Raw genomic sequence first — 17,094 nt, 5'->3', positions numbered from 1 at the left:
ACACACTACATTAGAAATATCTTTCTGAGCCAATCTTAGGTATAGAGAAATATGAAGAGACATTTTGTTGTTAATCATTGTATACAAAATAAACTTGAATGTTTACAATTGCTACCTAGTGAAATTTAAATATATTGATATAATCACCTCTATCTCTCAAATAAATAAGTAAAATATTTTAAAAAAGATAAGTTTTTGTCAGTGTGGAAAACTTTAAAATCTACATGCAATTTTTAAATAATATGCAATTTTAATGAACTTTAAGGATTCCCACCACGAATAGCTCCAAATCCTTTATACTGCAAAATAAAGTTACAATTTTTTTAACTTTTATTTGATGAATATAAATTTCCAAAGTACAGTTTATGGATTACAATGGCTTCCCCCCCCCCATAACTTCCCTCCCACATGCAACCCTCCCCTCTCCTGCTCCCTCTCTTTAATTTCATTTTCCATGAACTTTTTGAAATCCTCTCAAATTTATAGTTTAAATATTTTAAATGTTTTAAATTTAATCATCATTTATCACAGATGCATTTAGTCAAATGCATGCAAGATTTTTGGTACATATATAAAAATACTTCTAGAATTTTGATCATCACTCACTAAAGAAATTTCAGGATCCTCTTTTTTTTGTAAACTAATTTATAATGAATGACAGTTGTGTGGTGGCAGAATGGGGAAATTGCTCTGACTTGTACAATTGGCCATGTTCTATGGGACATGTACCCTCCACATAGGGAATTTCAAACTGTAAGCTAAGATGACGTCAAACAGCACTTGAACTTCCTGAAAATTTAACAACTGGCTTCCTGAAGCCCCTATGAACCTGTTCCAGCACACTCAAGATTGTAACACTTTACTATTTCAAAGAAACTAAATTCTGGTGTTCAAAAACTGTCAAACATTGTTGGATAGTGAGAATACGTTAAGAGAGAAGTTTGGTGAGTCTAAGAGGATATGATTACTTCATCTACAAGTGATGCTAATGATCAGACACCAGTATTTAGAGTGGTATTCTAGGCCAGCACCGCGGCTCAATAGGCTAATCCTCTGCCTGTGGCCCTGGCACACTGGGTTCTAGTCCCAGACAGGGCGCTGGATTCTGTCCCGGTTGGGGAATGGGGGTGGTACAGGAAGGCAAATCAGGAACAAGGATAAAAATAAGTTCATAAATATCTAGGAATGTCAAAGAACTGATTGAGTGACTGAAGAGAGATGCAAACATCCATGGGTCATCAAAGAAGAAAAAGGCATGTAAAACTGAGAAGTCATGAAAAGTTTTCATGAACAGATCAGGTGTCCTATGGCTCTTAAACAAAGGACAGAGCCTCTACAGTGGCAGAAAAGGGCTTTCCAGGTGACAAGAAAAATAGGAGCAAAAAACATGAGCAGGAGGCAGAAAACAGAATCTGGAGTAGGAAATACAGATGGGAGCCATGAGAAACACATTCCAGAATGATAGGTTAAGTCCATGCGGGGCCTTGAATGAATGACAGGCTGAGAGAGGCAGCTGTTTGTGAGCCTAAAGTGTTGTCACAACAGAGAGGAAGGGGGAGAGCAAAAGTACAGGCGTTGGATCTAGGGAAACATGGGGCCCTGAAGGCTAGACAGCTACATGGTACTGCTGACAAGCCATCATGAAGTCAGGAATGAGATGGAGTCCAGCAGAGAGTCCAATATTCCCAGAAGAGTGGGGCAGAATCTCTCCAAAGGGTTTGAATTCTTTCCATTATTCTCTATACCCAGTGGTCAATCAATCACAGCAGTCTGTGTAAGTCTCATTTGAGATAGCAAACATTGGAGTCAGAGTTAGCGTCTTGTGCTAAGATTACTGCAATAGCCTCTTAGCCCAATTCACACTTTTAAAACCTGTCATGTAGGAACTTCCCAATTTGCTTTTAATCTATCATTTAAAAAAGATTATTTGCAAAGCAGAAAGAGAGTGAGAGCAAGAGCTCCCAGCTGCCTCCTTAAATGCTTGTGATGGCCAGACTGGGCCAGGCCAAAACCAAACAACTCAATTATCTGAGTTATCATCATTGCCTCCCGGAGTCTATGCATTAGCAAAAAGCTGAAGACAAAGCCAGGTATAGAACCCACGTACCCTGAAATGAGGCCTTGGTCTATTAACCACTAGTAAATGCCCACCCCTATTCTACCTTTTAAAAAATACCCTAATGGCTGGTGCCACAACTCTCACTAGGCTAATCCTCTGCCTGCGGCGCCAGCACACTGGGTTCTAGTCCCGGTCGGGGCGCTGGATTCTGTCCCGGTTGCTCCTCTTCCAGTCCATCTCTCTGCTGTGGCCCGGGAAGGCAGTGGAGGATGGCCCAAGAGCTTGGGCCCTGCACCCGCACGGGTGACCAGGGGAAGCACCTGGCTCCTGGCTTCGGATCAGCACAGTGTGCCGGCCACAGCACATGGGCCGCAGCGGCCATTGAGGGGTGAACCAACAGAAAAGCAAGACCTTTCTCTCTGTCTCTCTCTCTCACTGTCCACTCTGCCTGTCAATAAAAAAAATGCCCTATTGTCTCATGGTAAGTGCTGTATGTAAAATGATAGTGATCCCATTACTATAATTGAAGAACATTCCAAACCAATTTCATTTCCTGTGAAGGCATTATTCCTAAGATTCATAGAGAGCACATCCAATGTTCAGTAATGGGGTAGGGGGCACTTAGGGGCTACAAAGATGAATAAGAAATATTCCTTCCCCTGAGAAGCTCAAGGAATTTCAGAGAGGAGGGGAGGGAGGAGGAACAGGGAGACATAGAGAGAGAAAGAGAGAGAGAGAGAGAGAGAAACAGTAGGGGACATGTGATTACCTATGATTCTCTTGTTTGCATTTTTCCATGCTGTGAACATATTGAAACTATAATTGTTTTGAAAGCAATCAAAGTGGAAAGATAAGTAAACCTGTAGTGGAAGGACTTCCACTGTAGTCTGAGAAGAGGAGACAGGCACTGGATCTGCCCCGAGGGGCTCCCAGGGAAGGGGCTTGGGAACCAGGACTTGGAACAAAAAGAGAAACCAGGATTGTACGTACATCCAAGTGAACAGAGGGTGGAGATGCAGCAGGCGGAAGGCACTGGGACACTCACTTGCTCAGCTGTGAGAAACAAGGATGAGGAAGAAAGAGTGGAGATGAGGCTGGGCCAGCCTGGGGGAATTCCTCAATTCCCACACTGGGTGTTTGCTCTTCATAATGGAAGCCTTGGGCAATTTTAAAATAGGTGGGGCAGAAAATTGGCTTGAATCTCTAATTCTGATATCTGTAAATGAAACATGATATACTTCGCATCAAGACTGCTTTGAAAATCTTCCTGTTTCTTTGACATTCTGAGAATTTCTTCCTATTCAGAGCAATTAAAGTCAGCAATGGGTTTATATATTGTGACTCTTGTACAGCAGGCATAGAACAAAAATACTATCAGTTCATTGTGGCACAATCTTGATGGCCAAAAGATGCCAATATATCGTCTCCAGCAAAGTGGCAATAAGGGTATCATCTCCATTCCTCACTAAAGTGAATTCTGTAAGAACGTATCACTTCTACAGTCCTCTTGATGTTGACATAGGAATAATATCTCATCCCTACACAGTGCTGTAGTTGGTTCACTTAATCCTTCACATGTGGTATAAGGGGATTAAGGCACAGGGGGATTCAGTAATACATGCAGGATCACACAGCCAGCAAGGGCTGGGTTTAATCCCAAGGAATCTTGCACCAGATTTTCAATTTCAAACTCACTCTACTGAAAGAGATACAGAAGAAAGAAAAAAGCCCTGAGCAGCATTTAATAGCTTGTCCCTTCCCAATCTAAAAACATCAAACATTATGCGGTTTCAAAATTCTCAATGTCTTTAACTACACAAGTGGCCACATAATTAATAGAGCTACATCATTAGCGAGCAATTTTTAGTCCCTTATAGAACAATTCAACATTGACAAGCATATCTTGGGAAGCAGGAATTGTCTGGAACACACTCAACGATTCATTCAATTTCTTCCCAGTCTTAGATTCTTTACCAACAAGGGATCTAAACATGTTGCAAAATTCCAAAATTAGCATAAGGTATCTTTTAATACGACAGGGCATTAGGACATAATTGCTTTAAGCTTGTAGGTTTCTCAGCTATTATATTTTCTTTTTTTTTCTACTTTTCTGAAAATGTGTTTTTGAATGAAGGTGTGCCTTTTTATGGTTCAAAAGAGACTGTTTATTGCCCTAGGTGTGACTGCACTAGGCTACCTTTAGGATGTCCCCTTAGAATTGAGTGTCAAAGTATGAAATTCCAATGTAATTATTTGTGCATTCTGAACACTCTCATTAAGTAATTTACAGTATTTTCAATAAATCTATGTAACAAAGCCATGACATATATGGTGCAATATCTTTTGAAAACACAAGTCATGTGAGTTGATCTATTCTCAGCCAGAAAAAGCATTTACCATTTTGAAAACATCAGAAACACTTCATATTGGAAAAGAAAGTATTTACTAAAAAATAAAGAGTACCACAGCCCACCTAGTTAAATAAACTCATATGATTTATATGCATGAATACTTTTATTTGGGGATAATCATTGATTCATGTGCAAGCTTCATTTTTGCAAGTTCTCAGGTTCTATCATTGTAATCTTTTTAAGAATGTTATTTAACTGGAATCACACAACATCATCCTCCTGGAATTGGCTTTTCTCACTCATCGCAGTTCTCTAGAGATTCATACAGCTTTTGTCTGCATCAACAGCCAGCTCCTCTTTAATTGCTGAGTTTGTTTAATCAATTGTCTGCTGGAGGACATTTGTATTGTTTAAAGTTTTTGGTTATTATGATTAAAGCCACAACTTTTAAACAAATGTTTTGTAAATATAATTTTCATTTCTGAAATGAATGTAGCTTTTGAGTCACAGGATAGTTACATATTTAGTTTTGGATTTTTTGTGATTAATTTTTGAGAGGCTGAGAAACAAAGAAGAAAGAGTTGACTACCCAAATTCTTCCAGTAACCATAGCTGAGCCCATCCCCCATTGAGATTTGGGAACTCAATCCTGGTTCTCCATGTGGGTGGCTGGACTCCAACAATTTGAGCAATCACTGCTGCCTCCAGATTCTGCCTTAGTAATTATTTATGAGATACATGAAAATAAATAAACAATAAAAATCTATTACAATAACAACAACAACAACAACAAAAAGCTGGATTCAAAAGCTGGGACTTGGAATTAAACCCAGGTACCCTAATCTGAGATATGGGCATCCTAATTGGCATTTTAACCATTAGAACAAATGCCTGCCCCATATTAGTTTGTTAAAAAAAAAAAAAAAACAAAACAAACAAACAAAAAAACTCCTTCTGTTTGCCATAGTGACTGAGCCACTTAAAACTCCTCCCAGAAGTATATGCCATCACCTAGTATTATCTGTTAAAGGAATAATGTATCTCAGTTGGTTTTAATTTGCCCAATCCAGTAGCTAATGATTCCAAACCCTTTAAATGTTTTTATTTGCCATCCTCATAACTTTTTAGGTGAAATGTCTTTTGATGTTCTTTGCCAATTTCCAAACTGGATTTTTTTTATTGCAGTTGATGAGCTCTTTATATATTCTAGATACTAATCTTTCGTTGTAGATGTGACTTGCTAAAAGGTTCTGCTACTCTGCATTTTGTCTTCTCATCCTCCTAGCAAGGTATTTTGCAAAGCAAACACTTTTAGATTTGAGGAAGTCTGATATCTCCCTTCCTTCCTTCCTTCCTTCCTTCCTTCCTTCCTTCCTTCCTTCCTTCCTCCCTTCCTTCCTTCCTTCTTTCCTTCCTCCCTCCCTCCCTTCCTCCCTCCCTCCCTCCCTTCCTTCCTTCCTTCCTTCCTTCTTTCCTTCCTTTGAAGACAGAGTTACAGAAAGAGGGAGAGAGAAAGAGGGAGAGAGAGAGGTCTTCAATCTGTTGGTTCACTCTCCAAATGGCTGCAATGGCCAGAGCTGAGCCAGGCTGAAACCAGAAGCCAGGAGCTTCTTCCAGGTCTCCCACCTGAGTGCAGGGGTCCAAGCAATTGGTCTATCTCCCACTGCTTTCCCAGGCACATCAGTAGGGAGCTGGATCAGAAGTGTAGTAGCCAGGACTCAAACTGGCACCTATATGGTATGCTGGCACTGCAGGCTGGGGCTTTAGCATGCTGAGCCACAGCACTGGCCCTTCCATTTTTTCTTTTACAGATCATGTTTTTGGTGTAAAGTCTGGAAACTCTTTACCTACCTTTATAGATCCAAAATATATTCTCATATTTTATTATAAATTTCAAAAGTTTATGTTCTGACTCATTTTGAACTATTTTATTGCTTTTATTTTTTTATTAGCGAGGCAGAAAGGCAGAGACAGGCAGGCAGACAGAGCTTCCACCTAGTCATTCATTCTCCATCATGTCTGCAACAGCTGAGGCTGGTCAGGCTGAAGCTTGGAGCCAGGAATTTTTCCCAGTCTTCCAGGTGGCTGGAAGGAATCCAATTAGAAATCACCTGCTACCTTCCAGAGTGTGCTAGCAGGAATCTGAAGTTGAGAGAACTGGGACCTGAACCTTTATTATGCTATTCTCTCTGATATGGGATGTGAGTATGCCAAGTGGCATTTTAACTACTACAACAAATGTCTACATCCAGAACTCATTTTTGCATGACATGACAAATTCTTTTTTGTTCATGGTTGTCCACTTGCCCTAGCATTACTTGTTGAAAAGAATGTGCTTTCTAATGCTTTTGCATCTTTGTCAAAAATCAGATGGGCTGTGGCATAGCGGGTCAAGCCCCCACCTGCAGTGCCGGCATCCCATGTGGGCATCAGTTCAAGTTTCTGCTGCACCACTTCTGATCCAGCTCTCTGCTATGGCCTGGGAAAGCAGTAGAAGATAGCCCAAGTCCTTGGGCCCTTGCACTCACATGGGAGACCCAGAAGAAGCCCCTGGCTCTTGGCTTCGGATCAGCGCAACTCCAGCTGTTGCAGCCAAGTGGGGAGTGAACCAGCAGATAAAAGACCTCTCTCTCCCTCCCCCCCCTCCTCTCTCTGTGTAACTCTGAGTTTCAAATAAATAAATAAATATTTTTTAAAAAAGAAAAATATAGAGATAGCAAGAAAAATAAACCAGTTTACAAATTACAGTCACTCCTATGTTCTCTAAAGGCATTTTGTAAAATTCATCAAATCAAATTCTGTCAAGGGTCAAAAAAATCAGGAGACATGAGCTGTATGATATCAGGCTGTTGTTTTCTCTGAGTGGGAGCCCTTTCATGGGATTCTTGTAAAGATATGAATGAGGTTACCTGGACTAAAAAATCTATCATATAAAGATACTATAAGTTAGATGACTGGAATAATTGTAAAAGGGAGGATTATCCACTGTGTTTTCCTCTAAATCACCAGAAAGGTTTTGACATACCTATTATGGATATGTTTCATCAGTACACAGTGATTGTTTAAAATATGAGGGCAAAAAAATTTTGAAAAAATGTGCAATATCACTAGCCATTAGGGAAATGAAAATCAAAACCCAATGAGGTGTTACCTCTCTACTGCCTGATGGCTATTCTCCAAAAGACAGAGAGTAACAAATACTGGTGATAATGTGAAGAAATGGGAACTCTTATACACTGTTGGTGGGAATGTAAATTAGTACAACCACTGTGGAAAACATTATGGGGATTTCTTAAAAAAATAAACTAGAAATAGACTTGTTCTATGATCTAGCAATCCCACTATCTATTGACTGTCTTTTTCCAATAATATACTCTATCAATAGCAAGAGAGATTACTTAAAATTTCCAGTATTTTACTTAAAGATGACAGACATAAGAATGATTCCTTAACAAAGTTCTAACACCCAAATGCCTCAGTTAACATGCATTTGATTTCAGGTTCCTACAGTTCCTTGGCTGTACTAGAATGGGCTAGGAAGCTACCAGAATCCTTAAACTCATCCCCATATGAAAGCATGTAATTTTAGCCAGAATTATTGACTGTTTGCCATAACTAACTAGGCGCTTGGCTATTCACATGCTCTTAATATTAAAAATAACCCCACTGGTTCAAAGGCAGACTTTAGCTAGCAATTTTCTGCAAATTAATGTCCAGTGTGCTGCTGCTGCTGACATGGTATGACTGGAAATAAAACATTCTGAGGAAAATGATTTTGATTCTGAGGAAAGAGATTTTGAAAAATAATTCAGTCATGTCCATGTTCATGAATTCCTTAATTCCTCTGGTAGTTTTTTTATTATTATACTTCTGACATAACCCACAAAGATGCTGCCAATTTAGCCTTCAAAAGAGGTAGTTGATTAACCTAACAGGAATGTCTTCCAATATGGAAACATTCAGTGGAAGGGCCTAGAAAATTCCAGGGTGAGGTTGTGGTTGACTGAGGGTGTCAGATCATGATGGTGATCACCATTATACATTGTGTTGTGACTGGGAGCAAAGACTTCTTAAACAGGAATCACATAGTATGATCTGAAATGAGTAAAAACTAGAGAAGATCAAAAAAAGCAATAATGGAGTTTCTTGCTCTCTAGGGCAATAACTGATGAATAGAAGGTAATAACTTGTTACCTTGTGTTTTATGACATAAAGCCATGCAGCTCTGGCAGGAAGTAATGTTCCATGCCAACAGCAACTGCAGCACTGACCAAAGTCACAGACCAATGGCATGCCTTGCTGTGCTGGCCTTTTCTTCAATAATTAGAAAACACAGCTTAGGAAGACTACCCACTGTGGGGGAAATTTATTGTGAAAGTAATCTGACAACAGAAAAGGCTCAGTCTTTAGTATTTCTTGAGAAGTCACTTCATGCCCCAATCTTGGCAAGTTTAGTGTCAACTATTATGAACCAGACTCACCAAATGTGGGCTCCCTGAGACCCACCTGCATCACATCCTCTCTGCTTACTTCTTCCCAAGACAAACACCCTCACATTGTATGTGAATCCTACATCAGAATAAGTACAGGCATCTTCTCATATTAGCTGGAAGTTGCTATATGGGATTTGATATCACATCAATAATTTATGCTATTTTGATAGTCAAAATCTCACCATGAGTTTAGTACTAATTCTCCCATTTTTCAAAATAGTAAAGTGAATTTCAAAGATTATAATGAGCCTTCCCAGATTACTCAACTGATAAACAGTATTGCCAAACTCATTCACAAAGCGCAGGGTAACATGACATCATTGGTTAGGACTTTTTGTCATGTTCAAGTTGATTCTGTCCAAACGTCTTCTTGGTGAGCCATTGTGCACAGCACAACTGTGAAAGGCAATCTGTTTGCCAGAAGTACAACTCTGAGTGTGACACGGAAGATTGTGAGAAAGACAAAATCAAACATGGCGACAAGAGTCAGTCTCACATATGCCTAGTCCTAGAAGAAGCAGTAGTCATGTGGCTGTATTAGTGTAAATTATTATGTTGGAAGCTACCTCACTTCATTGTTTATTAGTCTCAATTCAAGACAAAACAAAAGTTTTTCATCTTTTTGATCCCAAGAAGTAGAAAGAGTTAAGATTAAATTTTCTACAATGCACACATTTTAAGCACAGTAATTGCATATATATGCATATATAATTATATATATAATTAATATATATAATTGCATATATATATAAAGGTCAATGTATACTTGCAATTATTGTTTTTCTTTCTTTACTTGATGTGTTGCTAGGAGTCAACTAGGAAAATAAACTAGAAAAATACATTTTTTTTCAACTAGGGAAAAAAATAATTTAGTATTGCAAAATCCACTGCAAACTTCAGGAGAAAACTTCTAAATCAGAATAAGATGCAATTTCAAGAATACAGATGGAACAAAAATATTGACATTTATATATATTTTAAAGAGTTGTTTTATTCATTTGAAGGACAGAGAGAGAGAGAGAGAGAGAGACAAAGAGAGATCCTCAATCTACTGGTTCACTACCCAAATGACCACAACAGCTGGGACTGGGCCAGGCCCAAACCAAGAGCCAAGGACTTCACTAAGCTCTCCCATGTGGGTTCAGGGGCCCAAGCACTTGGGGCATCTTCTGCTGCTTTGCCAAGCTGGTTAACAGGGAGCTGGATAGGAAGTGGAAAAGCCAGAACTCAAACTGGTGCCCATGTGGGATGCCCGTAACATAGGCAGCCCTGACATTTATATTCTCATTCATCTAATCATTCTGAAAATTTATGTTGAAATACCTTATACGCAATACCTTCTAGGCATCCCTCCCATATTGGTGCAGGGATATCAATGAATAAAGATGAGGAAAATCCCAGTGTCTAGGGATTTCATGTTTTGTGATTCCAGAACCTACTCTGTGTGCTGGATCCTAATTGCTGCAGGTACAATGCTAGGTGTAATAGTGATTGCACAGATGATAGTTACTATCTAACTGAGCCTGCCTCCTTTAGTATCCACAAAGTCCTTTATGCATCCTGATGAACACTGTGGATACGAGGCACAGAGAAATGAAGCAAGTTGCCTATGGAAGTCAGTGATTGCTGGCGCCAAGATCCAAATTCAGATCATCTGAGTCTTATACACCTTGCCTGTTCCTAGCACTCATTTAGTCTAGTGGAAGAGACAAGAATTAGAGGAAATAATCTCATGAATAAACATATAATTGTTGATGATTAGGAACATTATAAAGGAAGGGAGACCTGGAAGTTTAAACATTTACAACAGGGAATACCGTCCTGGATTTCGTACCATCCCATAAGGAGTAAGTGATTCAGTTTATAATCCTAGACACCCTCTCCATGCTCTTCCTGAAATCGTAGGGCTAAGTTGCTCTTTCTGCTGCCACCCATGGCCCCCATTATACACTGGGAGCCTGCTGTTGTGGCTGTTTCAGGTCTTCTGTGATCCATGGCTTTGGAAACACCCTTAAACTGTCACCTTGTGGATTGTTGTTGCATTTAAAGAAGACAGAATCTACTGGGTGCCCAGGTTTGCACACAATGACAATGCCTTTGACTGATAGGATGCAAGGGCTAGCAGAGTAAACTCTCTTCCCTTCCTGAGCCTGATGAACTGTTCTGGGGACTCATGGTGTCTCTGGTTAGAGGTCTTGGTGGATGGAGCGACTCACTTATTCCTTGTATTGGCCACCTCCTTCCTTCATCCTTTGCTTCCCCTGGGAAAAAGCTTGTCCACACAGAAAATGCCAATGCTTTTTTCTCAGGCTCTATTTTCTAAGAAAGCATCAAAGGGGAGTTGGGAGGATGCTCACCTGGCTTGGGGTCAAGAGAAGCTTCTGTGGGAAAGGTGCTTTAGTTCTAAGGTTCTCCTATGCAGACTGAGTGCACAGGGAGTTCAGGGAGGTCTGAGGTGGGCAGGGGTGAATGGCAGCTTACATGTGAAAATCTCTGTACAGGGCAGGGTGTAGGTAGTGCTTCTGAAGAATCACAGAAAGTGAAAAGGAAATCACAGAAAGGGAAAACCACGTGGAAGAGAATATATGCAAATGTTGCACACACATATGTAAATGTGTTGGGCCTATTAGCATAGCTAATGTTCTCAGCTCTCAGGAGGAGGTGCCATTACTAGGCCTATTTTGTAGATGAAGAAAGGCTGAGGAAGCTTGGGAGTTTGCCTAGAGGCAAATAGATAAATGGAGAGGCAACACTGAAAAATTTAAAGACTTAAATTAGAATTAAAAAGAGTTTGCCTGGATTTGAATCGCTGCTCTCCTACCCATGAGCTATGTCACATTGACTTCTCCGTGCCATGTTTCTTTATCTGTTACATGGATGTACAATGGTATCTATAGCACAATATTCCTACAGGACGAAATAAATGAATGTGTGTAAAACATTTCAAACAGTCTTAAGTACTCCATTTTGAGTGTTGTCTGCTTCAATAAAGGATAGAATGAGTTCAACAGTTCTGAGTCCAGGTCTGTGCCTTCCATTCACTGTCTTTGAAGATGTAAACAGAAGGGAAGACAATGGTTAGTCACCACAAAGCAAGTACAGATTAGATGTATAACATAGCATTTAGTAATTTGGACCTGATGATTCTTACGTGTTATTGCAATAAAATCCTAAAATATAAGTAGCAGAATTTTACAGTGCCACTAAATTTTAAATGTATATATTTATATATAATATTTATTATATATTATAGTATATATAATATTATATATAATATATTATTATTTATTTATTATTTATATATCATACAGATGTATATTTTATATTATATAATATATTATTATTTATATATATTATAGATATGTTTATATATCTATATAATATATATTCACATTCTTTCACCCTTTGTTATATATATATAACATATGTTATATATAACATATATATACATATATGTATGTATATACATATATATAACAAAAGGTAAAAGAATGTAAATCCTATTCAACAGAATAGTCTCGAAGGATTTTACATCAAGAGCATAACCCAGACAACAATGAAATGTTGTACTCTTACATGCCAATGGATGTTGAATTTAATGATTTCCCCATTGCACGTGGACATGTGGAATATATTGAGTTGCAAAAAAGACACATTTAGGGAATGTTAAATACCTAAGAGCAAAAGATTTCTGTTTTTGGAATACAACTTGACCAGATATTTAAGATTTAATTCATGTGAAAGGAAGGCCAGGATAGCAGCTATAGTATTTGCCTTGATAATATTATTAGTTATACTATTTTCACTTGTTTGGACATAGATGCTTCTTCTTGTTTAGACTGAAAACATTGTAAAGTTCTTAGTTTTTGAAGAAACAGAATCAAAGACATTTTAAATATATACAGAAGGACTAAACGTTCACAATAGAGCATGGAAATTTAATAATAGCAAGATTCCTGAAAATAATTATACCCTTACACTTGTGTCTATAATGGCTCTTCCAGGCAAATAGAAAATCCAAAATTTTACACAGGTACTTGCACCATATTAAATAACAGGTATCTGTATTTTTGGATATTATTTCTGAGAAGGTTATGGGATATGTTAAATAAGTCTACATTTGAAATCACTGTTTTATTTATAATTCTATGATTTTAAGGAAACACAAATGAAGAGGAAGATATTTAAGCATTTTTGAAGAGTGCTTTTCTATGTTCCTGTTTTAGGAAAACACTCATCTTTAAATAAGGGTCTGAGACTGGGTGAGGGAGTTGTCAAACCCAACCCCTATCAGCCCCCTCCCACACAAACTCAACTTCCTTTTTGACCTCCGCAGACCTAACAGTCTGTTTCTCATTTGTAACTCTTCCTTTACAAGTTTCTCTAACAGATCTGCACAACAGCTCGCCTCCCCCTTGCTGACTGGGCAAGGTGGGCAATTCATTACATTCTCATATGCTTCTAGGATAACCCCTCAAGAGATACTGAAGTGCTGTCTCTAGTCACTAATGCAAAATGGTGATGGCAAAAATATGGTTACACCTCTCACATCCATTGTAATGTTCTCAGAAGTGACAGCACTATGTGAAGATTGCTTTCGTTGTTATGTTTGCCCTGGGTGATGACAGTACCAGACACTGGCACCAAGACAACTCTATCCAGAAAATATTTCCTGGGAGTGGGTTTATAACCTAGCAGGTAAGGTGCCCAGGCCCTTTCAGAGTCATTGGGTTTGATTCCCAGCTCTGGTCCTAACTGCAGCTTCCCAATAATGCAGACCCTGGGAAGCAGCAAATAGTGGTTCAACAAGTTTCCGTGCCACCATGTGGACTGAGTTCTTGGCTCCCTGCTTGGGCCTGGCTCAGCCCCAGCCCTTGCAGGCCCTGGGAAGTGAACCAACAGATGGGAACCTCTGTCTGTCTGCCTTTCTCTCTGTGTTCCTCAAATTAATTCAAAATCGAAAGAAAAAGAAAACATTTTCTATTTAATCCAACAATTACTTTTATGATGATCCAAAAGCAAGTTCACTCATGTTTGGAATTTTTTGTGCTGCTTAACCTTTGGGAAAAAGTGTAGTCCATTAATTGTACAGTTATATATTCATGTGTAATATATACAAATATATAATGAATATTTGATATTATCAATGTGCATTTAATATATATGTACATGTCTTGGTATAAACAATTATAAATATATATATATGTGATTTTGTTCTACACTTGGTAGAAACGTACCTTACACATAAATTCAGGATTTCTTCAAAGATATAGAAATAAGTTTTTACATATTATATGTAAACATAACATTTAGATAAATTTGTATGAATACGTAACGTGTTACTTGTCTGTCTTTATTTGTAAAGCTTCTTATCTGTAGATGGTTGCATCTGATTTGCTTGTGGAATGTTTACAGATGGCATGGATGTGTGAATTGGGGTAAAATGTGTAGAGATGATGATTTTACTATTCAAATTTTTTTCCTATGCTGTGAACTGTTTTTTTTTTTTTTGTATATTTGGTACCTATTTTTATATTAACAAACATATCACCATATCTATTTGTGGTTCAAATTAATTTCCCTATCTTTTCTTCCTAATTTGAATAAATGTAAATGCATTTTACATTTAAAATGTGAACTTTTATTTGGAGAGCTTTGGATTGCTTCCCTGGCATGCTGTGCAGTGAGAGAGCAATAATGCGGTTTGGTTTGATCAATTCCACATCGTACAATGACAAAGATCCAGGCTGAAGTCTCATGCATGCCCTAGAGATGCCCCACATTCCTGGAAAGCATTCTTAGTAGTAACAGACTACTTTTTGATATGAAAAAATAATATTTTATCTCAACTTTCCTTTTCACTTCTGAAATGAGAACTCTCAAAAGCTCCCTTTTATTAGCTATTTTAAGCTCTTACCTCTTTTAGGGCATTTATGTGAAAATTGGCTGAAAAACCTCATACATGAACATGCAATTTATTTTTCTTGTCACAAGCTAGGCAGGTGAACCTTCTCACAAAATAATTAATCGATATCATATTAATTGATATCATATCACTTAATGTGCAAAAGCTGAGGAAAATTAATTAAAATGTTATCCATACTGTTTAACCAAGGTTTAATTAAATAAAATCATACATAACAAAAGCAACCACAGCAACAGCATCAAAATCAATGACAAAAACTGAGTGGGCCACATTCTTCACTCTCTGAGTAAGGAGGTAGGAGTGAGAAACTCCCCAGGGGCCAGCAGCACGCTTTGACTCCCTCTGGCTATGACATTTCATTGACCAGAGGAGCTCTTCACATCTCATAGCAACAGTCTGAAACAGAAAGTAGCAGTGAAAAGGGATGGGGAGACTCCAAACCACCTTAGCAGCAAATTGACGGGAGTTTGTCGTTGGCTGTATGCAAAGAATTAAAGAAAATAGTCAATATTATTTTTGGTTGACAAGGAGATGCTTATGAGATTTATGAAAAGTGATTTTATTCATGGAGATGGAGAATACACAATGAGTTATGGAGATGTTTTTTCTTAACTCAAGTTAATTTTGAGGAGGCTAGGAGATATCCAGGAAGACATATTTGTTAAACACAATTGGGAAGAGGTGTCCAAAACTCAGGAGTAAGAGAACAAGTTAGAATGGAGAATTGGATGACTGTTGTGTCTTAGTCATAGTTGGAAGGCAAATAATGGTATAGAAAACTAAAAGAATGAGTCGTCTCATTCAGGAATAGCTAACTTATAAGTAAAAGAACCAAATAAAACCCTCCCTTATATGTGCAAGCTAAATTAAAAAAAAGAAAGAAAAGACAAGAAATACTCATAGGTATCAGTTTTGTTGCACATACAGTGTTTTGTCAAACTCTGTTTTAAATATTTGTCAAATTGATAGGAATTTATACTACTGTAGTATGAATGATTTTGTGACTATTTTAAAACTTACTTCATATGCATGAAGGTGAATGTCTTTTCATTTGATTATTACATAAGCTAATGCCTGTTTTTCCTCAGTGGAAAACACCAAGAAATAGGAAAAGTCTGTAAATCTACAGTCAGAAGGAATCTAGGTTTATTCGATGTGAAGGTACTAAAGCCTCTTCCCCTCACACAGGTCAGCTAGACATGAGCATAGCCTAACAGGGAAAAAAGTTAAATGATTTGAGATGCAGGATTTAAACAAGAATGCAGTGAGATGTAGTTTTCATCATTTGCAATTTAAAGTTTCCAAAGCTTCCACAAGTTCTGATCTAGTTTCAAGATCGGAACACGCATGCACTCATTTCTGCGAGCATGAACTGTGAAACCCTGGAGTGGGAATGCTGCTGATGCATCACACAGCAGGATCAGCAGTGAACTGGAGTCTCCTGCCCAAGGCATCTAAGATTCTGAGTCCACTTGAAGCTGGATGGAGGCGAGGATTTGGGGTAAGCCTTGTGCCAGCGTCCCCACAAGTGGATGCTGATTGATAAAAACAAATAGGCAAGGGGGATACCTTATGCAGTCAAAATCCGATTTCACTCCAGGTTTGCCTTTAGCCCTAAGGAATGGAAGATGAACTCATCATCTAGAATCCCTGGTATGTGGCTGGAAACCCAGGTAACAACTTTCCAAAAGAGCATCTAAGATTTCAAAGATTTCGGTGAGGTCACGTGGACTCACAAATGGCTCCTATCAACCTTGAGCCCCTGTTGAATGCAGGGGGGTCACAGCTTTCAGGCAGAGTTCAGTCTCTGAGGATAGTCTTTCCGTGGACTGTTCCATGCCACAAGAAGTGTGCTTATTTCACAAGACTAAGTTCAGCAGGGTGTATATCAGGGAGGGGGTGGCTGTTTGATTTTAATCTTTTATTTTGGGCATAAAGTTATTTTCTCCATACATTCTCCAACAAATTAGATTCTTTTCAGGACAGGCATGTGTCCTAGTTGTTAGGATGCTGGGCAAGACACCCACATCAGAGTTTTGGGGTTCAAGTCCCAGCTCTGCTCCTGATTCTGGCTTCTTGCTAACGCACACCCTGAGAGGTGTGATGATGACCCAAGTAATCGGACTGTGCCACCCACAGGAGAGACCTGGATGTGATCCTGGCTCCAAGCTCTGGGCTAACCCAGGCCCGGTCATTGTGGGCATTTGCAGAGTGAACGCGTGAATCAGAGCTCTCTGATCACTCCCTCTTTTTCCGCAACTCAAA

The sequence above is a fragment of the Oryctolagus cuniculus genome, chromosome 16 (genome assembly GCF_051225735.1).
Source record: "Oryctolagus cuniculus isolate XC-2025 breed Fujian yellow rabbit chromosome 16, ASM5122573v1, whole genome shotgun sequence".
Classification (NCBI taxonomy): domain Eukaryota; kingdom Metazoa; phylum Chordata; class Mammalia; order Lagomorpha; family Leporidae; genus Oryctolagus; species Oryctolagus cuniculus.
This window is presented reverse-complemented; position numbering follows the sequence as displayed.